The sequence below is a fragment of the Oncorhynchus mykiss genome, chromosome 29 (genome assembly GCF_057628025.1).
Source record: "Oncorhynchus mykiss isolate SJ-2025 chromosome 29, ASM5762802v1, whole genome shotgun sequence".
Lineage (NCBI taxonomy): Eukaryota > Metazoa > Chordata > Actinopteri > Salmoniformes > Salmonidae > Oncorhynchus > Oncorhynchus mykiss.
In genome coordinates, this window is record NC_143050.1 from 32,266,779 (window position 1) to 32,276,743 (window position 9,965).

Sequence of the window (9,965 nt, forward strand, 5' to 3'; positions counted from 1 at the left end):
CTGGCCTCCACAATCACCCGACCTCAACCCAATAGAGATGGTTTTGGATGAGTTGGACCACAGAGTGAAGGTAAAGCAGCCAACGAGTGCTCAGCATATGTGGGAACTCCTTTCACACAGTTGGAAAAACATTCCTCATGACGCTGTTTGAGAAAATGCCAAGAGTGTGCAAAGCTGTCATCAAAGCAAAGGGTGGCCACTTTGAAAAATTTCAGAAATTGATTTGTTTAACACATTTTTGGTTCCTACATAATTCCATATGTGTTATTTTATAGTTTTGTTGTCTTCACAATTATTCTACAATGTAGAAAATAGTAACAATCAAGAAAAACCCTGGAATGAGTAGGTGTGTCCAAAATGTTGACTGGTACTGTATATGTGTACAATTAATGTGTACAATTTGTGCACAATGCGTACAATTAGATTATAGTTAATTGTATATTGAATTCAGTAGAGCCAGAATCCTAACTATAAGGGCAAAGCATAGTAAAAATGGCAAAACTGTATACTGGGTGCTCAACTTCCTTTTTTTGGCATTATCTAGGTGTCATCTCATCTCTTAGATCCCGACACAAATTCAACACAGCACCACATTTCAAATGAGTGAGAGGTGATACTACTTCTGCTTTGAATCTTCTGTTTTCCATTTTTTTCTGTGCCAAAGCATCACTATTGCAGTTTTGTCAGCAAGGCGGCATAAGCGAAGACTGTTTTTGTTTTGTTATTTTCTAGATTTGAAGGAGTTTCTGATGTTGAAAGTAGGTTGCATACTGAAGCTGCAGATACAGTGTGTGTGTGTGTGTGTGTGTGTGTGTGTGTGTGTGTGTGTGTGTGTGTGTGTGTGTGTGTGTGTGTGTACTGTTGACAAATGGTCTCTATCGATCCCTACTGTCTTCAGGGTTTGAACCTGGTGGTATGTAAGGAATAATTGATTGAATCATATTTTATTAATCCCCTTTAAGAAATGAGTTTGTCACTAAGGAAAGACATTAAATATGTAAGAAAATACTACAAAGACGTACAGTATATTATCTACATAGAGGTTTTATCTACATAGAGGCTGGACATTTTAAGCATCTCCTCTTGCTCCTCCTTTTCTTCCTCTTCCCTATTCTCCCGTGCCTCTCCCTCCACGTGGTACCCCACCATCAGCTGGTACACCGTCATGCCCACCACCACACCAATGAAGGGGGCAAAGATGGGCACAAAGAACCAGTAGGAATAAGCTCTGTGGGAGACCAAGACAGAGACAAGATTGTATGTCTATGCAGAGTAAATAGTGAGAGCAGAGTATCTTTAATAACTTATGGTAAGATAAAACTTCCCATAAGACATGCTTTATTTAAGTCATTATTGGAAAGAAAGAAAACACAGAAAGCAAAAAACAGGAGAAAAACCCTAAGGAGACTCACGTGAAGACCTCGCTACCCCAGCCAGCCAGGGCAGTAAATATGCGTGGGCCCAGGTCTCTGGCAGGGTTGAAGCCCATGGACAGACCGATGACCAGCACCACAAAGCCCACCGTGAAGGCCTCCAATCCCCGGTGAATAGGGTTGTTGTAGGGGTCCACGATGGCCAGGATACACATGATCAGGGCAGCCATGCCTATCATCTGTAACACAGCCAGGCTCAGTTGTATATGGTTGTTGTGTGTTTTGTTGATTATATGTGCTTGTTGTTGTTATATACTATGGTTTCCATACAGGATATTAGTCCATATAACTTATTGTGATTCAGAGACTGTCCTAATATGGATGCACTAATATACTATAATATTGTGAATGTACCTGGTCAAAGAATCCATTAACCAGAGTGAGATGTTTGGAGGGATAGGTAGCAAAGATCCCAGCAGTGGCATTCTCCCCCTAAACGATCAGTGTTCCTTGGCCATAGTCCCACAATGCATCTGGAGAAACCATGGTAACATATAAGATACCACATTGTGTGTGGTACAGTACCATCTACAGTAGCTGTATAACCTTGAAACTCCCTTAGGGAGAAAATAACAGTTATTTAAGTCTAAACTTTGAAAGTCTTGAATGTGTTCAGTAGAACATGGCAACTAGAAAAACTGTTGTTGTTGTTGTTGTTTGGACATTTATCATCATAAAACATTTCCAAATTCCCCTCACCAGAATACATGCCAAATATGATCCCAGATCCCAGGAAGGCCCCCAGAGTCTGGAATAAGAAAAACACAGGGAACTTCCTCCAAGGTTCTCTCCCCAATATACAGAGAGGGAAGGTTACAGTTGGGTTCAGGTGGCCTCCTGTGATAAAGAACAATTTGGCAAATGGTGAATGGCCATTTCTCAGTTTCATTCTATTCCATTTTCTCTGAGTAAAAAACACCCAAGACCATCCCTCTTTAAACCAAGTCTCCTCCTGATTTTCTCTAAATGAGAGAAAACAACCCGAGCATATCAAGACCATAGATGATTCTCTTAAAACCTTTTCTCAGAGGGGAATAAAGGACCCGAGACTATCTGCCATTAATAGTAGACTCAGTAAATACCTGTTAGGATGGCAGGTCTCTGTGACACACAGTAAATTGGAGCGATGAAAAGGCCCCGAAAATGATCCCATGAAGCTACAGTAGATTTGCCCTTTAAAACCTTGAAGTAGAAAACCTAATGAACTGTTCAGACTGCGCATTCACGTAGGTGTCGGTCTCCCTCCTCTCACCTTGCGTTTGCAGCTTAAATTGCGGCATGGTAGGAGGTCCCTAATTATACAAGTCTTATTTTCACAGCTGCCATCTGTATTAGAGGGCGACAGCCTCATTATGAAGGCATTGAAGACGTGGGCACAAGTGAACTGCGGAACTCTCTGTGCTGCCTGCCTTTTGATTTGCTTTTATAGTGAATGAAGAAATAACTCAATTTGTAATTTCACACTTTCCTTTCATTCATGGACCCAATAACTTTGAAATTTGAGGGGCAAGCGAGTGTCATTCTTTGTTCCTCTGTATGCCTCTCGGATTTCCACTGTTTGCAGTTCTCTCTCTCTCTCTCTGTCTCCTGTCTCTAAATATTGCAGTTGAAATTACTGTTAGTTTACATTAGGTAGAATGTGTCTGTCACAATAGTTTAACTGATCACTCCCAATAGACTTGCTACTATTAGACAGTAATGTCTGGACTAATGAAAACTCTTATTTTCCTGACCTTTGATTTCAGAGGAAGTAAGAGCGATAATGTGCCCCCATCACCTGAGACCTGTCCGCTGACCAGTATACCCAATGTGGCAGCGAAACCAAAGGCAAAGTTGATGGTGAGGAACATTCCATGGGAGCCACCACTCAGCACCAGCTGGGCCACCTCACCACAGCTAAACATCTACAGGGAGAGGAGAGAGACATGTGAGATGAGAGAGACTCTGCATGGGTGACCAAAGCAATGTGAACATTGTAATGTGTTGTTGTGTTACATTTTGTTGATGTTTACACTGACCCCCCCCCCTCCCCATAAAGGAATAGACTATACAGTGCCTTGCGAAAGTATTCGGCCCCCTTGAACTTTGCGACCTTTTGCCACATTTCAGGCTTCAAACATAAAGATATAAAACTGTATTTTTTTGTGAAGAATCAACAACAAGTGGGACACAATCATGAAGTGGAACGACATTTATTGGATATTTCAAACTTTTTTAACAAATCAAAAACTGAAAAATTGGGCGTGTAAAATTATTCAGCCCCCTTAAGTTAATACTTTGTAGCGCCACCTTTTGCTGCGATTACAGCTGTAATTCGCTTGGGGTATGTCTCTATCAGTTTTGCACATCGAGAGACTGACATTTTTTCCCATTCCTCCTTGCAAAACAGCTCGAGCTCAGTGAGGTTGGATGGAGAGCATTTGTGAACAGCAGTTTTCAGTTCTTTCCACAGATTCTCGATTGGATTCAGGTCTGGACTTTGACTTGGTCATTCTAACACCTGGATATGTTTATTTTTGAACCATTCCATTGTAGATTTTGCTTTATGTTTTGAATCATTGTCTTGTTGGAAGACAAATCTCCGTCCCAGTCTCAGGTCTTTTGCAGACTCCATCAGGTTTTCTTCCAGAATGGTCCTGTATTTGGCTCCATCCATCTTCCCATCAGGATTCCAAAAATGCCTGTGGTCGAGCGGTGGTCCAGTACTTATTTCAAATGAGTTTTAAGACTTTAGGTCTGTATAGCGCTCAGATAAACAGACAGAGGGTAGAAAATAGGTCACCAATGATGGTAAACACCTCCAACCATTTGACCTGAGTCCCCTCTTTCTGTGCCACTAAGCTTACTACAGATCTTGCCTTGGGGTGTGGCTTACATTGACCCGAGAAGCCGTGCTTGTGTCGTTTTGAATGTGCTACGGAGCCCATGGGTGGTGTGTATGTGTGTTGATATGGGTTTGCTGCGGAGCCCAGGGGCCGTGGTGGTGTGCAGTGGGGGTCGCTGGTTGGCTGATTATCTGGCACAGGCATACAGTTGTAGTCAGAAGTTTACATACACCATAGCCAAATACATTTAAACTCAGTTTTTCACAATTCCTGAAATATAATCCTAGTAAAAATCCCCTGTCTTAGGTCAGTTAAGATCACCACTTTATTTTAAGAATGTGAAATGTCAGAATAATATTAGAGAGAACAATTTATTTCAGCTTTTATTTCTTTCATCACATTCCCAGTGGGTCAGAAGTTTACATACACTCAATTAGTATTTGGTAGCATTGCCTTTCAATTGCTTAACTTGGGTCAAACATTTCGGGTAGCCTTTCACAAGCTTCCCACAAAAAATTGGGTGAATTTGGGCCCATTCCTCCTGACAGAGCTGGTGTAACTGAATCAGGTTTGTAGGCCTCCTTGCTGGCACATGCTTTTTCAGTTCTGCCAACACATTTTCTATAGGATTGAAGTCAGGGCTTTGTGATGGCCACTCCAATGCCTTAACATTGTTGTTCTTAAGCCATTTTGCCACAACTTTGGAAGTAAGCTTGGGGTCGTTGTACATTTGGAAGACCCATTCACAACCAAGCTTTAACTTCCTGACTGATGTCTTGAGATGTTGCTTCAATATATCCACATCATTTTCCATCCTCATAATGCCATCTATTTTGTGAAGTGCACCAGTCCCTCCTGCAGCAATGACTCAAATGATGCCAATTAGCCTATCAGAAGCTTCTAAAGCCATGACATAATTTTCAGGAATTTTCCAAGCTGTTTAAAGGCACAGTCAACTTAGTGTATGTAAACTTCTGTCCCACTGGAATTGTGATACATTGAATTAGAAGTGAAATAATCTGTCTGTAAACAATTGTTGGAAAAATTACTTGTGTCTGGCACAAAGTAGATGTCCTAACCGACTTGCCAAAACTATAGTTTGTTGACAAGAAATTTGTGGAGTGGTTGAAAAATGAGTTTTAATGACTCCAACCTAAGTGTATGTAAAATACCGACTTCAACTGTATATTCAACCAAGCAGCATGGTGGATCATACTGAAACATACTTTGGTGCCGAGTTTCCATGGGAATATATAAAGCTTTCTATATGCATTTGATCAAGAGTGTGTTGTGGTAGGTGGGTTATGGTGTCTATTGAAGATCCTAGCTAGATATCTACCTGTGGAGCTTTCTTTAGAGCAGAGAAGACCTGCCTTCAGGCATCCACGGCCAGGGGAGTTGTGTTTGCCAGGGGGGCATAACGCTTCACTCAGTAGTGTGTCCAAACAGCGGATCAGACATAAGTTACACCTCTCACACTGCAGGCTAGGAAAATACCAGATGGCATGACCACCCCCTCTCGTATCTTCGCTCCAGCTACTGTTGTTGTGCTGTGTGGTGGTTACCATTGGAAATGGTTGATACCAGGTTGCTGTTTGTGTATTAATCTCACGTGCTTTATTTGGATTGAGTTGAATACCAATGAGGATGCTAGTGCCTTTCAGTTACCTACGTGAACGAGTTGGTTCCATGACAATTATCTTTCACCTTGGAGGGCAGTATACGATTCTATTCTATTCCGTAGGTTTGTCTCATATTGGCTAGGTTTTGAGTTCTCCCTACAGCGGTATGCATGTGAATATGTTTGTGCATTAATTATAGATCAATTTCTATATTTTACAAAACACAGTGAATCCGTGTAAATATGGAATGTAATATCAACAAGGAAGTATTAATAATTATCTGATGACTTCACTTTCTCTCAGAATTAATTACCTGGTTATATGGAAAACAATATTATTTAAATGTATTCATTTAAAGTAAAGGATGTTCATTTTCAGTGTAATTCTTTGACATGAAAAAAAATTCAATAAACAATCAATTGGGTTAATAACCTCCCTCATCTAGATTTTGGAGGACATTCTTTTCACACCCACAAGCTGTCAATCAGCTCCTACTTGTTGGATAGCTAATGATAGTAATGCACTGTGTTTCCTATTGACAGTCACACACTCATAACACTCTGAGGTCGATGTCTGATGACATCCCATTATATTAAATAAAAACCTGTGTGTTTATGCTAGAGACTTCCTGTTTTTTTTGCATGAGCTGCCTTTCAATCCACTGAATCTACTGATGTAGATCTCCGCTTCCCGAGATGGGTGTTTGTTAGACATGAGAGGATGCCGAAAAGTTCCCTTTCACAAAAACGTCTGTTAAGTCTTAACGTTTTGAGCTAGAAGCTATTTGGACGATCCAAAAATGAGACTCTCACGAACGCAGACATGATAGCTGTTTTGCTCTAAGACGCCCACAAGGTTAATAAGACTTGTCTGAAGGTAACCTGGTACTGGGCGGTAAAATGAATAGAAGTGAATAGGGGGTAGAATGTGCCAAAACTAAAGAGGTTAACTACAGGTCTCAGATATAGGAAAAACACTTCAAAGCATACTTCCTTCCCTATGACCATCTTAAAACAATTTCACATGTTAGCTTAGTAGATATCGCCCTCTAAAGGCTTAGACTCAAGAGAAGGGTTTTATTTACATAGGTAATGCTACTCTAGTGACGTGGAACAGTCCCCACTCACCATGAGAATCAGGGTTCCCAAGCACTCTGCCAGAGCCTGGCGTAGCAACATGTGGCGGATCTGAAAGGTCCTCACTAGCTTGTCCATAAGTGCCTTCTGTTTTCCCATGAAGCAGCTGTGACAGGGTCGTCCAGTGAGAACGGGGTCGGTGGCAGAGGCGCAGGGCTGACTAGGAATGTGTGTGAAGGAGGGCTGTGTGTCGACTCTAAGATCTCAGAAAAGGATCCCTGTTAAAAAATAAAAATAAAAAACACAGCTCTCCTGGATTTTGAACCCCTCCCTACACATCTCCACCCATATTTTCCCCCCTTCATTATTATTGTTTTCAAGTCCTCTTTTTCGACTTTTTGCTCCTCTGCTTTCTTGAAAATGTCCTCCCTTGTTGTGGATTACTACAACTACTCCACTTGGTGTTTTGTAACTTGGTCAAACAGGCAGCCCATTTCCGATATATTTTTCAGTAATGTATCTTTTCACCAGTCAGATCAGCTGCAAAAGATCTGATGTGAAAAGATCTGATGTGATTAATCAAAATAACAATTAGTGGAAAACATATCAGAATTGTGCTGCATGTGCAAATGTAGCCATAGTGTCGCCTGCCTGTATGCAAGAAAACTAAAACCTCTACAAAAAGGTCTGAATGTTCACGGCAAAGCAGGTAGTTTCAACAGAGTAACCGGTTCAAGCTCTACTTCATATGTTCGCCTTAAATCACTGAAGTAGTTTTAAGCAGGGTACTTATCTTGTATAATTACCATACACAATAGCATTACTGATGTGGAAATGAAATCACTTAAATGACTAAAATGTAAAAAATACACATACTTACAGTACCAGTCAAAAGTTTGGACACCTACACATTCTTGGATTTTCTTTATTTGGACTATTTTCTACATTGTAGAATAATAGTGAAGACATCACAACTATGAAATAACACATTTGTTGATCTCGCTCACTGAGGCCGACATGAGAAAGGTCTTTAATCAGGTCAACACCCACAAGGCCGTGTGGCCCATATTCCAGGGCGGGTTATCAGAGCACGTACAGAACAGCTGGCAGGCATATTCACAGTAGCTTTCAACCTCTCCGTGTGACCACTATCCTTCCTGTCCCCAAGAACTCTAAGGCTTCATGCCAGCACTCACTTCTGGAATCATGAATGAAGTATTTTGAGAGAGAGGCTGGTTATGACACACATTAGCTCCGCCATCCCAGACACCCTAGACCTATTCCAATTTGCATACCTCCCCAAAAGATCCATGGATGACCTAGTCTTACTCTCCACACATTACTCTCCACACTGCCCACACCCACCTAGAGAAGAGGAATGTTGGAATGAGATGGTTGAAAAGCACGTGTCCACATACTTTTAACCATGATGTAGTTGAGAATGCTGGTCATTGACTACAGCTCAGCATTCAACAACATTGTCCTCTCCAAGCTCGTCACAAATCTTAGGACTCTGGGTTTGAACACTTCCATCTGTAACTGGATCCTGGACTTCCTGACGGGCCGACCCCAAGTGGTAAGGGTAAGTAACCTCCGCCAAGCTGACCCTTAATACTAGGGCCCCACAGGGGTGAGTGCTTAGTCCCCTCCTGTAGTTCACCCATGACTGTGTGGCCACGCATGACTCCAACACCATCATCAAGTTTGCTGACTTCACAACGGTGGTAGGCCTGATCACCAGTGACGATGAGTCAGCCTACAGGGAGGAGGTCAGAGATCTGGCAGTTTGGTGCCAGAGCAACAACGTCTCCCCCTCAAGGTCAGTAAGACCAATGAGATGATCGTGGACTACAGGAAACGGGGGGAGACCACACCCCCCATCCATATTGACGGGGTTGCAGTGGAGCAGGTCGAGATCTTCAAGTTCCTCTGTGTCTATATCACTAAAGACTTAAAATGATCCTAACACACATGCACAGTCGTGAAGAAGGCGCAACAGAGTTTGGCATGGGCCCTCAAAACCTGGTATGGCAATAGTACCGGTCTTGAACACATGGCGTTACAGAGGTTGTTGTGGACAGCCCAGGACATCTACTGTATATCAGGTAGTGTGGAAGAAAGGCCCATAAAATTGTTAACCAATAAAAGAGTCTAACCGGGGTATCTTGAAGTATCAAAAATATAGCTTAGTATGTCATGCTGGTATAAAGGATTTGGAGAATCCAAGAATACACAATAGGGGTTTTTAATGCACCCAAAACAGGGTAAACCTCGTTGAACGCACGATACCCGTAATACAAAATATATAAAGCAGGCAGCATAACAGCTACACCAAAGAATAGGTACTCACATGACCAACGGACATGGGAACAATAACAGGACAACGGTGAACAAAGGGCACAATTATACAATTTCTAATCAATGGGAATAGGGACCAGGTGTGCGTGATGACAGTTCCGGACAGATCAGTGATAGTACCCCCCCCCCATCACAGGAACGCAGTACGGGTCGATCAGGACCCGATGCAGCTGCTGAGGTTGCATCGTCTTTGGACAGGCCAGCTGCCGAAGTAGAAGCGGCCCCAGATGGACCAGTTGCAGTGGCGTCGGATGGGCCGGTTGTGGCGACGTCGGACGGCCCAGTTGCAGCTGCCGAAGTAGCGGCGGTGTCGGACGGGCCATTCCTGCTGTCTCCCTTAATGGTCGGTTATTCTGTCACGCTGGTATAAAGGGTTTGGAGACAGGTGCAAGAATAAACAATAAGGGTTTTTAATACACCCAAAACAAACACGTATACAAAACACCGGGCTGTACCCAAACAAAAGAGCGAGGGCAAACCTCGTTGAATGACACAGGACAATACCTGTAATAGACATTATATATAGCACACAGCATAACAGCTGCACCAACACATAGGTACTCACACAACCAACGGACATGGGAACAATAATCGACAGGACAATGGTGAACAAAGGGCACACTTATACAATTACTAATCAATGGGAATAGG

At 42.4% G+C, this 9,965-nt stretch overlaps 1 pseudogene; it reads right to left on the reverse strand.

Moving 5' to 3' along the window:
- Positions 1-1,032: 1,032 nt before the first annotated feature.
- Positions 1,033-7,278, reverse strand: LOC110509331 (aquaporin-3-like; annotated as a pseudogene).
- Positions 7,279-9,965: the final 2,687 nt, after the last annotated feature.